At 49.5% G+C, this 23,796-nt stretch overlaps 2 long non-coding RNA genes across 3 annotated transcripts; both read left to right on the forward strand.

Annotated features, from left to right (window-relative positions):
• The first annotated feature begins 1,483 nt into the window (after positions 1 to 1,483).
• LOC135822999 (uncharacterized) lies at positions 1,484 to 5,495 on the forward strand. 2 transcript variants are annotated; one of them, XR_010554588.1, is made up of 4 exons: positions 1,484 to 1,814; positions 2,549 to 2,671; positions 3,678 to 3,778; positions 5,038 to 5,495. It is a non-coding gene; the product is annotated as an uncharacterized LOC135822999 (long non-coding RNA). The 2 variants fall into 2 exon arrangements; XR_010554589.1 differs by lacking the exon at positions 2,549 to 2,671 and having other exon boundaries at positions 1,491 to 1,814.
• A 14,935-nt stretch (positions 5,496 to 20,430) lies between these two features.
• Positions 20,431 to 23,178, forward strand: LOC135822631 (uncharacterized). The gene is made up of 2 exons (XR_010554523.1): positions 20,431 to 20,764; positions 21,888 to 23,178. It is a non-coding gene; the product is annotated as an uncharacterized LOC135822631 (long non-coding RNA).
• The last annotated feature ends 618 nt before the right edge of the window (positions 23,179 to 23,796 follow it).

Raw genomic sequence — 23,796 nt, forward strand, 5'->3', positions numbered from 1 at the left:
TAGTCTGCCACCTTAAAGCGACTGGTGAGACGTTTCTGGTACGCACTGTACTCGTGGTGGAGGACAGCATCAGTGGAACACACCAAAGGAGTAAAGGAGCCTCGTAGCTCTTCAGCGGCATGCTTATACTTCCGCTTCTTCGCTGCAGCTGCTTTGTTGGCGGTGGCATTCCAGGACAGGTTGACCTTGGCATAACTGGGTGCGTCAGCATCTACGATGCGGTTATCGAAAAACGCCACCCGGTTACCTTCCCATACTCCGCGAGCGAGCCAGTCCGCTTGGAGCATAGGGCGACCATTCCTGTCCTGTTCCGGGATGAGGATCGGCTCGATGGTGACGCCGCCGAAGGCAATGTCGAAGCTTGGCATCACTGTCACGGAGGTCGTTGTGGCCTCTCTTGACAAGGCTGCCCTCACGCACAGTATCAAGGGTAGCACATACATGTACATGTAGTATAAGTACAGCTGGACAGCGTTTCCCAATATCTAAACTCACTCTACAGAGTTTGGGTATATTTCAATGTTTGCCAAATTAAAGACTGAAAATGGCCGGAGAAACGTTCTTTACTGGTATGGAGTCATAATTTCACGACATTCCTGTTTAGCCATTGCTGTTGGAAATGAACAGATCTGGGTAGTGTGGTTTGAACACAAACTTCGTAACTACACGTACCTGATTGTAGTATGTAAGTTTCACGATGACAGTGTGAACAAGGTGGACTACCCACTGTATGGGAAAACACTACTCCAGGCTCACTGCAACCATACACCGGTTGCCGGGTAGGGTCTCGATCTTGTGCCCATTTCAATCGTATGGGGCGATGCCCCTGTTCAGACACTCACTACTCTATTGGAGCATTATACTTATAGGAATATTCCCTGATCTCGTGGTTCAAATCGTCGCAAGACCGGGCCCGCCAACCAGTTTATGGTTTCAGTCAGGAACACTGTTTCTCATACAGTGGGTCCTCCACCTTGTTCACGCTGTCATCGTGAACACATGTTAGTCCCTGGATTAATTAAAGAGGGACGACTGTAGACTGTAGTGGTACCGAATACTACCGATTCCCTGGAATGGAGTCAGCGAATCACTGGTTCATTCATTGACACATCTATGATCCAGATCCTGTCAAAGTTGTCACCATGGTCACGGCAATGACATCATGTGTGCGACGAAAACTAATTCAGTTTTTCACATTTATTTCTTTGAATGAATGGAATAAATATTTTTATGACCGGCTGGAAGTGTGTTGGTCAGTGTATCCAAGACGTGATCGAGGCAAACGTCAGGTCGTTGAATGTCAGTATCATCGGTGAATATTGTGGAAAATGCCACACGTTCTGACCCTACATCATCTTGGAAATAAGTTAGTGGACAACAACGCACACTGCGCTGTAAACCTTTGGTCCTTTCCTTCTTCTAAGTATTCTAATCTTGGCTTCAGATCAGACTGGCAAAGAGCCATGCTTCTCTCACCACCATCATCTATACTTTACGCACGTGGCCTAGTAGATGCATGGCTGATGATACTCACATAGCTGACTGGTAACTGTACATCTGTTAGTGTCTGGTGCATAGGCGAACACTCATCCACGACTTGACGTAGGTTTCGTGCCTCCAGGACTCGTTGCTCACTGTGCAGTCGATGCGCCAGAGCGAAAAAGCCCTTTTTATTATCCCGGTCAGCTCATTTTGTACAGAGGTGAAGATGACGATTCCGTGAAGAAGTAATGGCTGACGTTGTCGAACATTCAGACCCACTGGAGGCGTTCCACAGCCTGGAGCCCGCCGATAAGGAATTCGATGTGACTTGAGTAAGTACTAAGGTGATCCGTAATATTTTTGGGGTCAGCTATTGAGCCATTGAGAAGTTTCGTGTTGTCGTTTTCTTACAGTACAGTGGTAGAACTGATTTCCTCCCTCCTTTGGTATTTAGCCAGTAATGGACTCCATCAAATCTTACACAATATCCGAGATAGCAGAAAGATAGTCCCAACCAACCTGTGTAAAGATCTGGTCATGTCTATGTCCAGACCTACTGCTAACTCAAATGGCACGAAATGAAAGAATTGTTTTGTGATACGTGTAAAATCCACGAAAGTGACATTTCATCACACCTAAGGTTCAAAATATCCCAGGTTACAATAGTTTCTCGCCCATATAGCAGCAGATGGATTGTGTTCCCGGTATATCACCATTTTCAGTGGAAGCATTGTGTTCCACGTCTATACATGCTCATTGAAACTCAGGCAAATGTGTTTATTTGTGTATTTCAGGTCAAAATTCGTAGTGCATTCCATGTTTCTAGCATATATGCCATAATTCCAGTAAACAATAACACGCACGCATCACCTGTGTGCACATTGACTCAATCTTGGTCCAATTCGTTGCTGGTTTCTTGCTTTTCAGTCTCCTCAAATGAAACAACCTTTTGCTCACTGGAAATGTCGCATTCTTCCCTCGCGGAGGTGTTGTTGAAAGTGTGGCATTTTAGCCCTGGCCTGCATAACAGATTTGCCTTTTGCACTCGCATTGTATGATCCTGCAGCCGGACTTGCACCCACAGCCTTTTGTCAGGCCTGTGACAGGCTGTCTGACTGCGGCAAGATGTTTGTCAGAGCCCCACACCATGACTAGGTCATTGGTTCTTTACAATCCCTACCTTGAAGAGGTGGGTAGTTGATAGTAGAATTTGTTGCTTAAATTAAGCGATAATCAGAGGCAACAATTCCAGTGTAGCTGAATTCCACTTGTAGGTTTTACGGCACCGCCATCCATGGACTCTTGGTACTACTTCATGCTGAAGTTTCACTGTGTGTGGAACCCGCCTGTCTGTGTTAGTGTTTTCCTTTGATGTCTCTTCGTCTCAGTTTCTTCCTCAGTGCTTGTTGTGATTGGCATGTGGCAGCCAAATGGCCATGGAACTTCAACTGTGGTACTTGCATCAATTGGGCTAGTGTGACCAGTGGTAGGCCTTGACAGATTATGCTAATATTTTCGTGAAATTATGCTTTTCGCATTGCTGAAAAAATTGCAGAATTATGCTATTTTTATGCTAAAAGTTATCATATTATGCCGCATTATGCTCACATATGCTGCTAATGTACAATGTACATGTAATGGTTCTGTGCAAAATAACAGGGGAATTTTTTTGTAGAGGGCGTTGCACTGTATTTTATATTAGCAAAAGTTCAACGGGGTCAACGCACCGTCCGACCTAGCTACGACCATCACTGATTGTAGTGGACTGGACATGTTCTCAAGGGAGTCGTAAACCTATGACTTCCTGGTGCATCTACTTGTACTTGTACTTGCAGAACATGTACAACTGTATGGAATTTGATGCGAACAGGCGGATTATTCCAATTTTATGCGATTCGTATGCAATTTGCCTCGAATTATGCGATTATTCGATTTTGGTAGGAATTATGCGAAAAATTATGCTAGCATTATCTGTCAAGGCCTAACCAGTGGATAGTAGTTGATTTACATGTTGGACTGGTGTGCCACGTAGCCTTTTGCTGGCAGCCTGGCACTACATGTGTTGCCAGGGTACCTCTTTGTCGATTTTGTCCACAGACACCACGCTCACACTCGGCATGTATACATGGAGCTGCAGGTCTTGAATGCCCTTCCCTTTTGCTATGTTCACCATTGTCATTCTGTATGTATTGTAGGTGCTATGGCCAGCCGTTACTCCCCGTTGAGAAAAGATCCCTGCAAGTGTACTTGACTGGCTGTATGCATCTAATACGTCTGCAAGCACCAACTGAAGTGGGTGAGTGCGAACTGGATGACTTACTGTAATGTCGTGTGTGAAAGCCAGGCGTATTTCTGTAGAAGCCGGTGTGGTGGCTAGGCCTCTATTTACATTATGTTGCATTATGTTTGTAGTCAAACCAAACTTTTTATGGTTGCCGATGCAAAATCCACATTATTGTGCTAATTGCATATCTTGAAACTCAGGCTTGTGTTCAGAACAGGCTTCTGCATAAGACAGGCTTTTATAGAAAGCAGTGGAGTAAGTGAAGGACTGTTTATACTACTTGTAGACACCACAGGTACTACAGGTATGTGTGTGAAGCTTCATTCCAGGGGAGAAAACGAGAGCGAGGTGGAATTGTCACCATCCAGTATTGTCCACCCTCATGACCATAGCTTGGGGTGGATAGTCCTGTCCCCAGGGAAAATCGCGGAACAAATTTGCGGTGCAATTTGCGGGTAAATATGGCATAATTTGTGGTAAATATGCGGTGAATATTATTGATATGCGGCAAGTTTGCAGTTAATATGAGGCAATTTACCGGGGAGCCGGTCATGTGCCATGTGTATGCTAGGGAGCGCGCACCCTACACGTAGACTCTCTACTTGACGTCAACGGCTCACAACGGTCAACCCCACAGTGCACTGTGTGTACGTGTAGCGCAACAAAAAGTTCAAAAACGCGCGAAAATTGCGGAAAACGCAATCTTTTAAAAAATCGCATAAAACGCGGAAAAAAACGCGGCCGCGGAATCGCGATTTTCCCCGGGGACAGATACTCTGACAAACAGACGAGAAGTCCTTTATTCTTAGTTTCTCGGTACTCTCCTCCACTGTACATTGGCCTGCTGTAGGTCAATTTGGTGGATAACTTTGACAGCTGTGTTCATGGACTTGCCCTTTACTACATCGTGTTTTTGGGGTTGCATTCGTCCTCCATGGTTGTGTGTAGGCACCTGGACAGAGCACAGTGCAGAGCTTGGGTGGTACCCAACCGGCTCACATGTGCATGATGCCACCTTTCTTAGCTGTGGGGTATGCAGTAGGAATGTGTGCCACTAGTCCCTCCTGCATCAGGGACAGTAGAGTTAGTTGGTAATGCTTGTAGCGGGAATGTTATGTGTCAGGTATTCGTCAAAGTAATAATATATTTATGCCATTTTAGCAAATAATGTTGCTCCATTGTGTAACAGTTTGTCTGCTACTAATTATACTCCGTCAAGCATTCATCTTCTGCATGGTATTGTACTGCTTTGGCTGGTTTATTGCTGTCAGGTGCTGCGCAATGTCAACGATCGATGCACGTAATCATTACCCACAGCAGTGGTGTCGGTCAGTGGTGTAACTACCTTCCTCAACAATCACCAGCTGCTGGCTTGTGACAGTTTCGCCGAAAATTAGTCGGTCTCTCTCATTCCGCTATCCCTTTGTCGACTCTGAGGAGATGCTCGACAAGCACATAATTTGGTACTTCCCGTACAGCCTAGTTTTTGCAGTATTTGCTTCCTACACCAGCCACAGTGCTTTTCTTCCCGCGTTCTTTTTTCCGCTGGACGGTTTGGGATTATCTTTTGTGTTACATTCTTTCGTTTTCTGTTCCTGTTCTTGTGTGTTAACGTTTCAGTGGAATGGTGCAATGCATTTCCAACCAATGCAGTCATTCTGGTTTAAATTGGATTGAACTGTACAGGTTTCCAATGCTTATGGCATATTACTGATGTATTCTCAGTCATATTGAGGACACATGGGTGGGTAACCCGCTTACAGGGCGGTTCTCATCGGCAGCAGCAGGTACACTGGGACCCACGTGGAGATTGTGGGTGGTGTCCAACTAAAGCTTTCGTGCTTTGGCCTATGCCAAGGGCATGATACGTACCCTGTGCATGGAAAGACGACGAAAATCAGCAGCTTTGCAAATACACCTCTACAGCCTGTTTCCGCAGTGACACACATTGTGGCTGTTTTTCATCCGTTAGTACACTATGTTTGCTGCCACAGACATGTGTCAGTATTGTCCGGTGCTACTGCTAACTCAAATGGCACGAAATGACAGGTTTCTCGTCGCTCGTCAATGGCTGAAGCCATTCTTCTTACAAACCCACCCGCCATGCGAACGGTTTAGTAAAACCACCACCCTCGCTAATGCAAACACTAGGGCACACGTATAGTATCAACGGAAAATGCACAACAATGCCTCTGAATACTCTTCTTCTTGAGAAAATTGGCATTGACTGCCCGACTGTCGATAAAAAATACGTCTCAAAAATGCAGCTGTTTGCATTTGAATTTTCCCGCGCTTTGGCATTTGGGATAATAAAACTACCTCTAAACGTCGACTTTACGCAAAACGGCGCATAGCCTGTGTGTGATGAAACATATCAAACTCAAAGACAAAGCTGCACTACAGTGTATACGTTATGAGTGTGATGTAGCAGTTAGCTATGTGCATGCACTCTACTTCGCACCGCACACCAGTTCTCTACTCAACTCCGGTTGACTAGATTATCTGCAGTGTCTCAAAAACGCCCATGGATGACGCCTGATCTGCTTAATAATATCCGTACAAAGCACAGGTTATACAGGAAATACCTCCGGACACGGACGGCTGAAGACTGGGACCAGTTCACAACTCAGCGAAACAAGACAACAACTCTTCTCCGCAAGGCCAAGTCCAAATTCGTTCATAAATCAGCCAATGCCGACAACCACTGTGACCAAACCCATACAAACCGCCCAAACGGGCCTCTACAAACTTATGAAGACTCTTCGAATTTCACCAAGAAAGGAATTGCCAGCTTTGAACCATGATGGAAGGAAGCTCACATCGAACTTAGAGCGGGCAGAAGCATTCAACAGCTTCTTCATTTCAGAAAGCAAGAAGTCCGTCTCAGTTGACAACGAGCCAGTCCCCGACATCCTTCTACCAACATCCGGCGAGAGAGAGCTTGCCCAACTCACCACCACACCCGCCGAGGTGGAACAGCTCCTAGGAGCTTAATCCTTTTAAACCCCTGGGTATGACGACATCCCAACAAGACTCCTCAAGACCACGGCGCGTGAGCTGTCGCCGTCACTCTCCCGACTTTTCAATGAGTCATTTCTGAGAGGTGAACAACCGCAGGACTGGCGTGATGCCACTGTGAGCTCACTTTACAAGAAAGCCGAACGGTCATTGGTAACAAACTACAGGCCTATATCACTTCTCAGCGTTATCAGTAAAGTGCAGGAGAGGATCGTCCACAAGAGACTCTACAAGCACGTCACACCCTTCCTCCCAGTGGACCAATCCGGTTTTCGTGACAATGATAGCTCCGAACTCCAGCTCGCCAGACTCGTGCACCAGGGTTCCGAGAGCCGAAATAAAGGTCTTTCCGTCACAGCTTGCTTTTTTGATCCCTCGAAGGCTTTCGACAGAGTCTGGCACGCCGGTCTCTTCAAGAAACTGCAACACCTCGGCCTGAAGGATACCGCCCTGCAATGGATGGTCAACTACCTCACCCATCGCCGTCAACGTGTTCGTGTCGGCGACGCCTTCAGTGAGTGGCAAGCCATACCAGCAGGGGTGCCCCAAGGATCCGTTCTAGGCCCCCTGCTGTTCTTGATTTTATTATTATTATTATTATTATTATTATTATTATTATTATAGCAATAAAAAGAACAAATTCTGCAGTCATCGCCACACTACAACGAAGTCATGAAAGTTTACCAGAATTAATTTTCTTGTCACATTCATCAGTGGAAAGTCGTGACTGAAGAGTAACCATGCTGAACAATGATTAAATATACATTCAATGATGTGTTACGAGAACAAAATACAGTGCCAAAATAGAATGAGGGAAGGTGAGACAATAGAAGTGAAGTGAGAGCTAAGTGCAACGGTGGTAGAAAAACTAATAATTATAACGCTAAAATTGTGTAGTGAGACAAACAATCATGCTGTGCACCTACGAAAACAATTTTAACGCAACTACATGTTTCTTCTGCTTACAAAGATCAGGCTTATGCAAACGAATACAAACAGCCTCAAGTACTTTCAACTGACTAGCATACCGTGCACGACAAAGAACAGAAAAACTAAAATCATCATACACCTGCAGACACTTAGGGTGAGACAACAAGTGAAGAAAAACGGCAGACTTCTTACGATCACAATCACCATCTGATTCCTCGTCTCCAACAACCACAGCCTCGTCCTCCGTCTCATCTCCCAACTCGTCCTCAGTGTCGTCCTCAGTGTCATTCTCCTCATCAACACTGATCGGTCCCAGGCTCGTTTGACGTTGTTTAACCTCTGTTCGTTGACTCCTCCTTTGATCTTGATGGCAACTTGTTGTTGTTGTTGTTGTTGTTGTTGTTAAATCTTGTGTTCCCAGTGTCCTCGCCGATGCTTGATCTCCAGTACTGTAATAATTCATTGAATAATTAGCCGTTGATCGTCTAGGTCTTTGAATGTTGATCGTGTTACTTTCTTTGTTGAATTCCGTTCCCTTCAGCCTTCTTTCTCGTTGTTCACAATCAGTGCTTTCCTCATCCATATATGCACGTGCCACCGACACCACAGACTCAGCCCCAGTACCGCCGATGATAGATGCAGGTGGCGGTTCTGGGGGAGGCAACGGCAAAGACGGCGATGAGGGCATTACCTCATCACAGCGTCCACTTTGGTCTTGAGCCGAATGTTGTTGTGGTGTGTTATCTTGTGTTGTTATGGTGCATTGTGTTGTGGTGACAATATGCCCATTACCCGACTCCAAGGCTCTCGATACGGGTAATGGAGGCACTATTGCCGATGACGGAAATTGTGCTAACGATGGCTGTGCCCGAGGGTTCTTCAGTGGCCTGCCGCGTTTTGGTCGCAGTGCCCGTGCCGAGCCAGTCAGCATATGCAGTGGGACGTGCTGCTTGATACGTGCGTTCAGATGTTGAAGAGTCCTACCAACGTACCGACTACCGCATTGTCGGCACTCAAATTGGTATACCAATTTAGATGCAAGTTGGGTTGGTAGGACATCCTTCCTCACCGTGAACGCACGTACAGTTGTGAAAACACACACAATTTTAGCACAATTTTAGCGTTATAATTATTAGTTTTTCACCCACCGTTGCACTTAGCTCTCACTTCACTTCTATTGTCTCACCTTCCCTCATTCTATTTTGGCACTGTATTTTGTTCTCGTAACACATCATTGAATGTATATTTAATCATTGTTCAGCATGGTTACTCTTCAGTCACGACTTTCCACTGATGAATGTGACAAGAAAATTAATTCTGGTAAACTTTCATGACTTCGTTGTAGTGTGGCGATGACTGCAGAATTTGTTCTTTTTATTGCTATTATAAAATTGTTGTCTCCACGTCGATTATTTGCATATTATTATTATTATTATTATTATTTGAGGGATTCCCCAAAGGCCGAAGCCTAAATCAAGGGGGTCTCCGTGATCTACACCATTGACCTGCCCTCTGCCTGCACCAGCTCGAACACAAAGTGCAGCCAATTTGCAGATGACACGGCGCTCATCGCAACACACCAGAGCCGTTTGACATCGGAGTTGTCCCTGCAAACAGCCGTTTCAGCGCAGATGGCACCTCCTCGTCAATGCCTCAAAGACCGTTACCTTGTCGTTCACACCAAACCACCAACTCAACATCAATCTTAACGACACACCCCTAAAGCAAGTCAACGAACACCGTCACCTTGGAATCATACTACAAAACAACCTCCAATGGAACTCACATGTCACGCACATAATAAACAAATCCAAAAAACTCCTTCACCAACTTCGTAAAACACGAGGCCAACTTAACACCCCCAGTCTCCTCGTAATCGACACCGCCTACATTCGCCCGGTTATAGAGTACGGCAGTCTCGTGTTATCCCACACCACCCGCACGCAGAAGGACCAATTAGAACGCGTTCAGCGACGAGCAGCCCGTATCTGCTTGCGGATCCCCCTTTTTGCACCAGTCCATCACAGCTCACTTCTTCATCATCTCCAACTTCCCACATTAGTCTCCCGGCAACTCTTACGACCGGTTACTCTTGCCCACAACATCAAGTACATCCGCGCTCCCCTTCACCTGCAACAGCCTCACCTTGCACGACCAATCACAGAGCAGCCATATGCACTACGACACATGGGAACATACACATTGAGAACATCACACACATACCGACACACCAACTCACCCATCAACCTGTCCCTTCACAATTTCAACCAACTACCCCCGACCTGCGTGAAACAAATAGCAAGCATGCGTTTAAATCAATGGCGTCTAGCCCCATTCTATCATCCATAATTATGCTCCTGTAGTAGCTCACACCGCACCCCATCGTAACCCCATCCCCCTGCAATGTGTTGGTTCCCTAACTTGCTAGACTGATTATATTATGATTCTGGACTGATTTTAATCATAATTTTTATCTTCCTTATTGGCCATGGGCCATCGTGGAAATAAAGAATAGTACGAACTTAGAAGTTGCGACTTCAGCGGTAATAGTCTTGAAGTTGGTTGCTCCAACGAGGAGCACACGCTTCTCAGCCTACTCAAGCTCAACTGATGAGGGGTGAATTCCCCGAAACACTGTGTGTTGAGCAGGGAGTGGTGCTTTCTTTCAGGTTTGCCGAGCGGAAGGTGCGACGTGCTCCTCGTGTGCTCCGGATGGCAGTCGTGAGTCAGTCAAGTGTCAAGTTCGGCAAGAAGCGTGTGCTCCTCGTTGGAGCAACCAACTTAAAGAATAGTAAGTAATAATAATACAGTAGTGTCGAGCGCTGAAGAACGTGGACCACAAGAACGTCCAGCCTGAAATACTAAGAAGTCCACAGCCTATGTCGGTGTTGGTTTTCTGCGAGCTTGTGGGGTTCATATGGCTCAGTACGAGGATTGTTTCTAAGAACGTGTTATATGAACGCAGCCAGATTGCTGGAAAAATAAGAACGTCCCAGGCTTACCCCGTGGAAACAACGTTCTTGGGCGTGCGACTCTACTGCATCACCAGACATTCATCCACATGATGCTATACGCAAACAGAGCAGAGTAGGAATGGGTGATTAGGATAATGGTGTACATGTATGCAGTCCTGGAATAGAATCTACCGATAAGAGAACATTTTGCGTGTATGGGTGTGTGCGTGTGTGTGTGTGTGTGTGTGTGTGTGTGTGTGTGTGTGTGTGTGTGTGTGTGTGTGTGTGTGTGTGTGTGTGTGTGTGTGTGTGTGTCACCAAGGTTCAGCATCGGCTAGGCCATGTCGCCCGCATGGACGATGTGCGGTTGCCCAAACAGTTGCTGTTCTGCACCCTGCCATCTCGTCGCCCGGCCCATGGCCCACGTCGGCGGTGGAAAGACTGCGCTGTAAAGGACCTCCGCTCACGAGACCTTGAAGCGGACTGGTACAGAGTGGCCTGTGACTCTCGCCCAGACTGGAGGTTGGCTTACACCTCGGACGCCCCGGATCCCCTCGTACCGGCACCGGTGACTTGTTTCACCTGCGCCCGGCACTTCGCACGTCAGGGTGACCTCGCTAGGCACAAGTGCACGGCTGAACGGCAGAAGCCGGTTTCGGAGCAGAGAGGTGCATGTCAGTGCCCTCGGTGTCATCGCTGGTTCCGGAGCCGCGGAGGCTTGGCTGTGCATCGTTGCTCCGCTTCTACCTCGTGCCCAGTACCGACCGAACCAGCTGCTGTTGTCACCGGTGACACTACCGCTCGGAGTTGCTGCAATGCTCACTGTGGCACCTGCAATCGTTGTTTCCGCTCAACCCAGGGACGCAACCGCCATCGCTGTTCAACGCACTGCCACCGACCAACGGCCAGAGAACGGGACAAGTTCCCGCATATGTGTATCTGCTCTCGCCGGTTCCGACTAGTCTCGCATCTGGAGCGCCATCGGGTGGCGTGCTCTTTCTCTCTCTCTGCTGACCCTCCGGGGCCCACGTGACCCTAGTGGTAGTGGCTCTACAGGACAGGACAGGTGTGTGTGTGTGTGTGTGTGTGTATGTGTGTGTGCGTGTGTGTGTTATCCGTAGTGCGGAGTGTAGTACCGACCACAATCTTGTATGCTTATCGTTCTGTCTGTCGTACACCGTCAACTTTCGCACCGGAGTAGCACGGCGTTCACGCTTTAATATCCAAGCTCTCATGACCCGCCCTGGTATGACCGACGAACAATCTAATGCCGTGCAGGCTACTCGGCTCCAATTCGCCTCCGGTGTGCAACACCATCTGCAATCGTCTGGGCCAGCTGATACCGTTGATGCCAAGTGGTCGGCATACAAATCTGCCTTGACCTCCAGCGCTGAGGCACACCTGGGCAAACCCGTTCGACTACAACCAGACTGGTTCCTAGCAGCAGCAGACATCCTCCAACCTCTTTTTGCTGAGCGCACACGCCTCCATCAACAGTGGCGTCAATCAGAGCTGCCAGCGGACCACCGCCGCTTCCTCGATGTCCGAGGTAGATGTCGTACCGCAGTTGGTGCAGCGAAGAGTGCATGGTTGTTGTTGTTGTTGTTGTAGAAGTTTATTTAACGTCGCACCACAAACAGGCGATTTCGCCTCCTTTGATACATGTGGACGACAGAAGGAATGAGAGAGAGGGGGGGGGGGACAGAAGTATGGAGAGAGGAGGGTAGAAATAAATAAGCAATCAACCTCAGGGCTACACCAAAGCAAAAACGGAATGGGAACATACTATATACAAAATAGCTTCATACATATATTTCAAAACACGTTTACTATTCTTCAGTCCGCTATACCACAGAAACACACTAGCCGAAAAGCATTTAAACGGAGCCATGATGCGCTTTTAGCAGGGCACAGAACTGAAGGTGGCTGGGCTCGGAACGGAGATCAGGCGGGAGCTGGTTCCACAGGACTGCGCCGATGAACTGCATGGTCGCTCGACCCGCAGGACCGGGCCAAAATGGTACTCGAACGAGGTGATGTGCTGCTCCCCGAGTGCGGTCACCAGTAACTCTCACGAAGAAGCTGGTGAAGAGGGAGCTAGCTCGGGAGAACAGACAACGACGGACAAAGATGAGGAGCTTAATGTTAAACATGTCCTCCAGGGTGGTGAGGCGGAGCTGTTCAAAGATCGGGCTCGTGCGCGACCACGGTGGCAGACCGAAGAAGCCGCGGATAGCGCACTTCGTTAGACGTGTGAGGGGCTCCATGTTGCCAATTTGAAGTGACGGATAAAAGGCGTTGGAAGCGTACGACAACCTACCCTGGATCATCGACCTGTAAAACAGGATCTTTGACGCCAGGGTGAGGCTTCGGCGGCTCCGCCACAGCGCACCTACTGACTTCCGCACCTGCTGGATTGTGTGATTGACGTGAGGCTCCCAGGAGAGCTGCCCATCTACCATTACGCCCAGGTACCGCGCTTGTTCCACAACTGCAAGGGCTGCATTCCCACAGCGAATTCGAATGTTATCTGTGTCAGGGGCTGGGCCTCTTGGGGTAATCAACAGAGCTTGCGTTTTCTTTTGGTTCAGCATTAGCCCGCGGTCCTCCAACCACTGCGACAGGCCAGTGATGGCTGTGCTTAGAGAAGAGCACACTTGTTCGCAACTGCCCGAGGCTTCAATTGCAATGTCGTCTGCAAATTCCTGGTTTGTGACCTGCTGGGGCAAGCAGCATCGAAGGTTACGAATGTATAGTGTGAACAGGAGGGGGCCGAGGACGGATCCTTGCGGCACCCCTCGACTGCATGCGACGTATTCCGAGCAATTTCCGCCCACGACTACGCGTTGAAGCCGCTCACTCAGGTAACTAGTGAACCATATCTGGACAGTACCGCCGACCCCAATGTCGGATAGCTCCTGTGCCAAGATGGTGTGTTTGACACAGTCGAAAGCCTTCGACATATCCACGAATATCACACCTGTGAGTTTGCGCTCATACTTCGCTTTCAGCCAGCGATTGACAGCTAGCACAAGAGCGTCCTCCGTACTGTGGTTCTTCCTGTACGCGAACTGCGAGTCAGGGAGAATACTGTGATCGGTCAGAAAGGATGTAAGCTGAGCTTTGACGATCTTCTCGAGGAGGCGAGAAACGACTGGTAGTAGAGAAATAGGTCGATACGCAGTAGGCTGACAAGGAGCAGAGAGCTAGCACTGTGGAGCGTGGCAAATTTAGTGGTAAGCACGTTTGGTCCGCCATCCGAGACATTCAACGGTGCTATTCAGGACTCCGATCCGTCACCATCCATCCGGTCCGTAATGCTGAGGGCATAGTTTGCACGTCTTTGGAGGAGCAGGAAGACTGCTGGTCCACTCACTTCTCGAACTTGCTCAATGTCCCCAGTACCTTCAATGCCTCCACCGTTGCTAACATCCCTCAACGTGAGCCTGACGAGTCTCTGGCAGTCACACCAACAATGGAAGACCTTGTCGTCGCCATCAGACACCTTGCAAATGGCAAAGCTGGAGGTTCCTCGCGTATAGTCCCCGAGCTTGTGAAAGCAGGTGGCCATGATTCCCTGGACGCACTGCTGGATCTCGTCCAACTTGCTTGGACGACGGCCACTGTTCCGCAGGAATGGCGCGATGCCGAGTTGGTTCCTGTCCCCAAGAAGGGCGACCTGTCCAAATGTGATAATTGGCGGGGTATTGCCCTTCTTGATGTTGTTGGCAAGGTGTGTGGCCGCATGATTCAAGATCGCCTGCAGTTGTTGGCTGAGTCGGAACTCCCAGAGTCCCAGAGCGGCTTTCGGCCAGGCAGGGGCTGTGTTGATGCCATCTTCTCGCTCCGCCAGCTAATCGAGAAAGCATACGAACATCGTCAGCAGCTCTTCTGTGTGTTTGTGGATTTGAAAAAGGCGTACGATTTTGTACCACGCGCTGCTCTCTGGGTGGCCTTGGGCCGACTTGGGGTCCCGCAACAGCTAGTGGCCCTGATTAAGGCTTTCCACACCTCTACCTCTGCCTCGGTCCGAGTTGGCAACTCCACCTCTGATGAGTTCCCTGTGGTTAATGGTCTCCAACAAAGATGTGTCATGGCACCCGTTCTCTTTAACCCGTACTTCGGGGCGGTTGTTGAGACATGGTGTGCCCGGCTAAAGAATGCAGGTCGTAGTCACTCTGTCAGCATCCAGTTTTCCATCGATGGCCAACTCTACCCCCGCTCATCATCGCGCAGGGCTGGCGAGTCACTGTCTGTTAGTGACCTGGAGTATGCTGATGATGCCGTTCTCGTGTCTGAATGCCGTAGTGATGCTGAGTTTGGTGTGGAGCTCTTCTGTAGTGTTGCCCGAGAATTTGGACTAACTGTGAGCATCGCCAAGACGAAGATCATGACGGCGGGCCATGGGGTCTCTGCTGAAGACTCGGCTGACATCGTTCTCCTCCTTGGCACTATCGAAGCCGTGCCGAAGTTCACCTACCTAGGATCCATAGTGACCCCTGACAGTCGTTCTTCATCCGACATCAAGCGCCGTATTGCCGAAGCCTCAAAGGCCTTCGGAGCCCTCCAGAAGGTATTAACTGACAGATCTCTGTCCCTCTCTAGTAAACGCCACCTGTACATGGCCTGCGTTTCCTCAATATTACTGTATGGCGGAGAGTGTTGGACCCCACTCCAACGGGATATCAGAAGTTTGGATAAATTCCACCATCAATGCATCCGGACTGTCCTCAGCATCACCAAGCTTCGTCAGTGGTCCGAGCGGCTGTCATCCACAGACCTGCGGAACCGTTGGGGAGACCCAGTACTGATGTCTACACGCCTCCGCAATCGGCGTCTGGAATGGACTGGGCACGTTGCGCGTATGGATGAGGATCGCACCCCCCCCCCTTCCAACTCCTCTTTGGGTGGCTACCTGTGCCTCGGCCGTTTTGTGGTCCCCGGCGACGGTGGAAAGACACGGTGATGACCGACCTCAAGGTTGCACTGCAACAGCCATCTCAGTGGTTCATCCTTGCTCAGGACTGCCAACAGTGGAGGGAAGTACGGGTTGCCCCTCAGTCGAGCTCCACCATGCCCAAGTCTGTGCATTGCGCAGTGTGTGACCGGAACTTCTCACGGGTCTCAGATAGAACGCGGCACAAGTGCACCACTCAGAGACGGCTTCCCATCCAGCTCCAGCGTGGATCAGTGCAATGCCAGAACTGCCAGAGGTGGTTCCGCAGCAAGGGTGGCTACTCTGTTCATCGATGCCAGCCTGTCACGAGTTCTCCTACACCAACAGTCAGTCTGTCTGTGCCACTTTCAGCTTGTTGCCAGCAGCACTGCCCAACATGTCAGCGATGCTTCCGTTCTGCGGCCGGGTTCAAGCGTCACAACTGCAATCGTGGTGCGAGACCATCTGCTGCTGAGAGAGCAGCTCTGCCCCTCAGCTGCCCACGTTGTAAACGCAATTTCCGCCGGCAGCAGGACCTAGCCAGACATTCGCGGTCCTGCTTGTGATCCGTGTCCCGTTTTCTGGTCCCCTTTCCATAGGGGTGACACTTGCCCCTCTGGGCAGTCATGCTGCTAGTAGTAGTAGTAGTAGTAGTAGTAGTAGTAGTAGTAGTAGTAGTAGTGTGTGTGTGTGTGTGTGTGTGTGTGTGTGTGTGTGTGTGTGTGTGTGTGTGTGTGGGTGGGTGGGTGGGTGTGGGTGGGTGGGTGGGTGTGGGTGGGTGGGTGGGTGTGGGTGGGTGGGTGGGTGTGGGTGGGTGGGTGGGTGGGTGGGTGGGTGTGTGTGGGTGGGTGGGTGGGTGGGTGGGTGGGTGGGTGGGTGGGTGGGTGGGTGGGTGGGTGGGTGGGTGGGTGGGTGGGTGGGTGGGTGGGTGGGTGGGTGTGTGTGTGTGTGTGTGTGTGTGTGTGTGTGTGTGTGTGTGTGTGTGTGTGTGTGTGTGTGTGTGTGTGTGTGTGTGTGTGTGTGTGTGTGTGTGTGTGTGTGTGTGTGTGTGTGTGTGTGTGTGTGTGTGTGTGTGTGTGTGTGTGTGTGTGTGTGTGTGTGTGTGTGTGTGTGTGTGTGTGTGTGTGTGTGTGTGTGTGTGTGTGTGTGTGTGTGTGTGTGTGTGTGTGTGTGTGTGTGTGTGTGTGTGTGTGTGTGTGTGTGTGTGTGTGTGTGTGTGTGTGTGTGTGTGTGTGTGTGTGTGTGTGTGTGTGTGTGTGTGTGTGTGTGTGTGTGTGTGTGTGTGTGTGTGTGTGTGTGTGTGTGTGTGTGTGTGTGTGTGTGTGTGTGTGTGTGTGTGTGTGTGTGTGTGTGTGTGTGTGTGTGTGTGTGTGTGTGTGTGTGTGTGTGTGTGTGTGTGTGTGTGTGTGTGTGTGTGTGTGTGTGTGTGTGTGTGTGTGTGTGTGTGTGTGTGTGTGTGTGTGTGTGTGTGTGTGTGTGTGTGTGTGTGTGTGTGTGTGTGTGTGTGTGTGTGTGTGTGTGTGTGTGTGTGTGTGTGTGTGTGTGTGTGTGTGTGTGTGTGTGTGTGTGTGTGTGTGTGTGTGTGTGTGTGTGTGTGTGTGTGTGTGTGTGTGTGTGTGTGTGTGTGTGTGTGTGTGTGTGTGTGTGTGTGTGTGTGTGTGTGTGTGTGTGTGTGTGTGTGTGTGTGTGTGTGTGTGTGTGTGTGTGTGTGTGTGTGTGTGTGTGTGTGTGGGTGGGTGGGTGGGTGGGTGGGTGGGTGTGGGTGGGTGGGTGGGTGGGGGTGGGTGGGTGGGTGTGGGTGGGTAGGTGGGTGTGGGTGGGTGGGTGGGTGTGGGTGGGTGGGTGGGTGGGTGGGTGGGTGTGGGTGGGTGGGTGGGTGGGTGGGTGGGTGGGTGGGTGGGTGGGTGGGTGGGTGGGTGGGTGGGTGGGTGGGTGGGTGGGTGGGTGGGTGGGTGGGTGGGTGGGTGGGTGGGTGGGTGGGTGGGTGTGTGTGTGTGTGTGTGTGTGTGTGTGTGTGTGTGTGTGTGTGTGTGTGTGTGTGTGTGTGTGTGTGTGTGTGTGTGTGTGTGTGTGTGTGTGTGTGTGTGTGTGTGTGTGTGTGTGTGTGTGTGTGTGTGTGTGTGTGTGTGTGTGTGTGTGTGTGTGTGTGTGTGTGTGTGTGTGTGTGTGTGTGTGTGTGTGTGTGTGTGTGTGTGTGTGTGTGTGTGTGTGTGTGTGTGTGTGTGTGTGTGTGTGTGTGTGTGTGTGTGTGTGTGTGTGTGTGTGTGTGTGTGTGTGTGTGTGTGTGTGTGTGTGTGTGTGTGTGTGTGTGTGTGTGTGTGTGTGTGTGTGTGTGTGTGTGTGTGTGTGTGTGTGTGTGTGTGTGTGTGTGTGTGTGTGTGTGTGTGTGTGTGTGTGTGTGTGTGTGTGTGTGTGTGTGTGTGTGTGTGTGTGTGTGTGTGTGTGTGTGTGTGTGTGTGTGTGTGTGTGTGTGTGTGTGTGTGTGTGTGTGTGTGTGTGTGTGTGTGTGTGTGTGTGTGTGTGTGTGTGTGTGTGTGTGTGTGTGTGTGTGTGTGTGTGTGTGTGTGTGTGTGTGTGTGTGTGTGTGTGTGTGTGTGTGTGGCCAGTGAATCCCTACTTTTTGGTCTTTTATTATTTTTTCCCGCACACACATCACACCACATACTCCGGCATGCACTGGCTGTTGGTAACCACCCAGGAGAATGAAAGAAAAGTCAGGAAGAGTCTGAGAAAGAGAAGAAAGACGTGTGTGACCATAATCGTCGGGAATCGAACCCGCAACCTATCGATAAAAAAAGCCACTTCATAGCTGTGTGGTGTAGACCAGGCTGAATAGTGGCGGTCAATTCTTCAGCCTTGCAAGCTGTTGAATGGTGCAATCCCAGCACAAGCTGCTATGGCTTCTGCTGTAGCATCGCTATCATCGCCTCTGGCGATGGGCGTCCAATGGTCCAATGGTCCAATGGTGTGTGTGTGTGTGTGAGCGGTGGAATCCGCGTCAGCCCTGGCCTGTGACATCCCCAGCCTGCTGACATCGCGCCGCATGGAGTGGCCTGGGCATGTTGTGCAAATGCATGAGGAGCGTGCCCCGCGTCAACTACTGTTTGGCACCCTACATCCTGTCCGTCCAATGTGCGGCCCGAGGAAAAGGTGGCGCGATGCTGCGCGGAAGGATCTGGCGGCGTTGGGCATCGACGATTGGTATGACTTGGCCCAGGATAGACGGGAATGGCGGGCCGCTTACAATGTTCTGCCCCGCCCGAACCCGTTTGTGAGCCCCTGCGGATACCTTGTGCCGAGTGTGGCCGTCTCTTCTTCAGGAGTGGTTTGCCTCGTCACAAATGCCTCGATGAGCGCCGCAAACCTGTATCAGAACAGAGCGGTAGCCGACAATGTTCTTCCTGCCAGCGCTGGTTCCGCAGTGCCGGGGGTTTGGCGGTCCACAAGTGCCCCAACTCCCGGATGCTCCCCGCGACATCGTCTCGGGCTCCGTGCCGGGCGGCGGTGTCTACCATTGCTGCTCAGGTGACTCCTCCGCCGCCGCGTGTGCGGCTCGCCCTCTCATGCTGCAAGGCCCACTGTGGCCAGTGTGGGGCCTGTGGTCGGTGCTGCCGCTCTACTCGTGGATTCCAAATCCATAGCTGCCAAGGATGGCTCTCTCGTCGTGCCGATTGAACATGGTCCCTGATCTCTTGGCAAACTGCCGACTTTCTGCCGTCGCTCGTCGTTTCCATGTTGTCGGCCCCGCAAGGGGACAAGGGACCGTAACGGCCGTGTTTACCAGGTTTCAGAGGCAGCTATTACTGTTTAGTAAATTTTTATTAGGCCACACTGAAGAAGGTCTGTGGTTCGACTCACCCGACCGACCGTACATTTTTCAGCCCGACCGTAACTTTTTTTCGGCGGGCTGTCGTGTGACTGACGTACGTGGACTGAACACGACCACGTCTACGTGCTGTGCAGCGTGAGTCTGCGGACGCAGGCGCTAGGCGGCTCCTTTTGGACTTGACTTGTAGTTCTCGTACTGCAGTGCAGTGCAGTGAGTGGTACGACTGCTGCCTTGTGCTGGTAGTAGAGTCTACTCGATACGACCACCGGCAGACTGGCGAGACTCATTTTGAAGTGACCGTCCGGTTGAGAGTGATTGCCTCGTTCCAGATTAAGGACGGCCTTCTGTTTTGGGATGAAGGACAGACGAGATTGCACTTTCCTCGTGTATTGGGAACGATATTTCACCTGTACCGGTAAGTTAGTTGCTGCTCCATGTGTGCAAGCACAGGAAGCGTCGATGGAAAAAGCCCATGTAACGTTATTCGTGCACGCCGACACCAAACTAGCAATACATGTACCGGTACATTGTACAATTTGTACTTCGAAGTAGTTCCCGAACTTACTTTCAACTCGCATCGTTCTTCATTTGCTTGATGATTTGGACAGTCAGAGTCACCGCTTGAAGTTATTCTCTTCTCGTTCCAGAGCTACACAATGTTTCAAAGTATTAGCCAGTGATCCTTTTAATCCGCCCGCCCGCCCGTAAAAAAAATGTCCATGTTAGTCGAACCACACACCTTCTTTAGTTTGGCCTTATACATAATATATATCAGGACCAGGAACAGGTGTGTATGGTGGATTGGCTACCCATCGGTGCGATCACGGACCTGCTTCCAACATCGAGCACCCCGGCAACCCGGTCACTCCGCAGTGCAGCACCTGTCACAGGAGTTTCAAGTCCAGCAGCGGCTTGGCCGGACACAAGTGCGACTGCACGAAACGAAGGACAGTGTCGGAAAGGGCCGACTTCCCGTTTGACAGTCCATGCGCCAAGGGCCAAAAATGAGCCGAATCTTTATGCAAAATGAAGATGACGACGCCGCTTTTTTCGACTTTTTCTGTGACCAATTTTGAGCAGAATCACCATTTTGATCGTCGTCGATTTGGCATGGAAGACTTTCATGAATGCTATTATAACTTGGCCTGCTGAGGGCTAGGATAGTCCCTAAACAAAATCTGGAAGCCGTTCCGCCAGAGATTTTTCCGTCATGTTGCAGCAGAGCCACATTTCTCAATTTTGCGTCGTCCAGAATTTATGATTTTTGGATGCCAAAATACTTGATGGCGTGAGAACCAAAAAAGAACTACCGGACACCGCCCAGACCTCAGGTATGTATAGTCCATTGTCCTAGGCTGCTCATAAAGCAAAAATTATCTTGATAGTAACTTGCCCAAAAATTTGGCGAATTTTTCCTAATACCCTAGTTGCCAATGCACGAGAATCACGAAAACTGGTATGGCTGATGGATTTCTGATTTTCTTCTCGTAAACTTGAGAACAATTATTTACGATGTTACAAATATTAATAGGTGTTTTGAATGTGAACAGATACACTTCAAAAGGCTGATCGCGTTCTCAGATCAGCTGCAAACGAGGGTCAAAATTGTAGTTCAGAGCGATGTCCATTGAGGCACTTCACCCGATTTCGCAGTTCGTACATGGTAGTCATAGGAATTTGGGTAGAATTAAATAAGTATGTATGCACTCTTAATTACTCCATAGACAAAAACATGTTCTGGAGTCTCATGGTGTTTGGCGGGCGCAATTATTACTTTCATCGTTTCTCGGTGAATTAACTCACTCCACCATTCCACACTGCACTCTTAGCCGACCCACGCCGCTTGCACATCACCAACACAACGGGGACATTCCTGTTGAGATATTCCTGCCCCATAAGCCAAGAAAAAAAAGACAGCATTACAGTGAACAGACGCTGACAAGAGGACCATATCGTAATGGCCCATGCGCTTATACACACGCTTTTGCCGTATTTGTAACTTTTGCAGGTCGATTGGTCTCACATAGAGGCGCGCGCATGTGCTTGTAGTTGTGTTACCAGTATTGAATGCGGAAGCTGCGCATTAAACCCTGTAAAAATGGCATATGGTGGTATCAGCGTGTCGTGGCCCGTGAGATTGGGTTCACCTATGAAGTACAAGTAGGGCTGAAACGATTATACCGATTACTCGGTCATTGATCAATAATTCCTTACAATCAACTTCATAATCGTTACGTTATAGATTACTCGTTAGGTATGTTGAGTTCAAAACGTACTGGAAACCCCGTTTTGTGAAGTTTGAATTAGTTTCCACCGAGAGTATGCAGTTGCCAGGGGTATAGCTTATGTTCTGAGGTTCAATTGCATTCAGAATACATTGTAGTGGTTTACTTGTATACTAGTCACGATGCTTATGACTTGGTGTGGCTTTTCATTTTGTTTTTGTCCATGCAGGAGTCAGGATTATGCCGTCTACTGAACATTGTCGCATGCGTTCCTATAGAGCAAGCTGGCTGCTCTCCATCTTGATTATGGACCTCAAGTGTGGACCCAACTGGTCAGAGAAATGAAGGGACAATCGTCATGGTGTACTCTCAGGCCAAGGATATGCCTTGTGAAATGTGCCATATGCAGTTACTAGAGGGATTGTCTCGTTCTTTTTCAAGCTGTTCGGTCACAGGCAATACTGTCACATCCCATGCACGGCTGAACTGGTTAAGAGTACGTGCACACCCGTGATGTCCTTTGCCGAGGAATGTGGTCCAGCGTTTCGAACACAGCACGCTGACCATTTTCAGCTCGTTTGTAGTGGATTGTGTGAGTTTGTTCTGGTGGGATTCGTAGCCGTGTTTAAACAAGCCACTGGAGACAGATTTTCAGTGCCTCTGTCTTGGTTGAGGTTTTTCCAATCATATTCTGTGCACATATGGGTATCCAAGTGCCTATCGAGTATCATGGTCATGGTCACTGCATACAGATCCATGTGGCTCTCGAAAACAGTCTTCTGTTTGATGGCCAGGCCTGGTGATGTTTTCCTAATTTGGTCACTCTATCTTATGCCGACATTCAGTGTGTAAATGCTGGTGCTGGCTAGACTGTGAAGTATGGGGAATGACACATGTGCTTTTCTCAAGATGCTCGTGTAGAATTCATTCCCTTTGACCGAAAGCTTGTGTTCCCGGATCCTGTTTGTAGCTGTACACAATTTCGCCGTTCTTCCAAGTTGTGGTTAACTTTCGCCTCCGACTATCCCTAACCATCATCTCATTGGTGCGTCTGTCCATGACGTGGCTGGCTGGCATCGAAGTTGGGCACTGCCCTGCCATCCACTGGCATAGTGTTGAACCTAACTGACTTTTATGTCACATACTAGCTGGAAGTTGTTTAAAGGGTTCGGTTTCAGTCTTTTTTATATAGTAGCTTTACCATTCCTATTACTTAGCTATTTCCTTTTCTCGGCCTTAGGACACTTTCTTCACCATACACTGTGTTTCTTTGGCCGTAAAAGAGGCAATCTGCACTTGTATTGAGTTTCCTCATTGTGATGGAGATGGAAAAGAAAGCACACATATAGCACTTCCTGCCTGTGTCTCGGCTATAAGCACTTTTAGCTGCTACCATGTGGTTGACTGAAACCAGGGTGTGCCAGATTATTGATCAAGAATGCATGCTGCAGCTCGGCTGTTTTGTTCCTTTTCTTATGTAGATCTACAGTGAAGGAATCGAAATCGCATGTAACGTTCAATGTGTTTGCAAGTGAAATAATGTAAAGTCCCCCCCCCCCCCCGAATGTACTATCATGTGGTCCATGTGCATAGTCGTGATAATTGTATTGGTTCAGCGCTGTATTCCGGTGTATGTGCTCAAGTTGTTTACAGGTAGAAATTGACAGGGGCACAGTTCTTTACATTACATGTACAGTAGAGTCTCGTTAAAGGGGAAGTTAAGCCTAAAATCAAATTTTCACCAGTTGTAGTCTTCGGGGTGCTGAGTCGAATGGTCTTGGTCCGAGGAAGCTGCGACGCTCCCTTCCTCCCTATTCCCAATCGAACTCGCGCACTTCCACCGAAACTGGGTGCCTGCGCCCTACTAGATAGGGATTTGTATGGAACAAGTCACTAAAAGCGCCGTTTCGTTCTTATAAAAGCGCGGATGACCGCGATTGGTCCATATGTTGTAGTCTTTTGGCCGCTGAGTCGACTGGTTTTGGTCCGAAAAGGCTGCGATGCAGCGTTCGGGCCTTATTCCCAATCGAACACGGTGGAGTAAGCGGTCACGTGCTCATGCGTACACCAGCCGCCTGGTCACCGTGCCTGCAGGCTACAATTTTCACATCAAGGTTCAAAGCAGGGAGACGTAAGAG

This window comes from Sycon ciliatum, chromosome 8, assembly GCF_964019385.1.
Source record: "Sycon ciliatum chromosome 8, ocSycCili1.1, whole genome shotgun sequence".
NCBI lineage: Eukaryota > Metazoa > Porifera > Calcarea > Leucosolenida > Sycettidae > Sycon > Sycon ciliatum.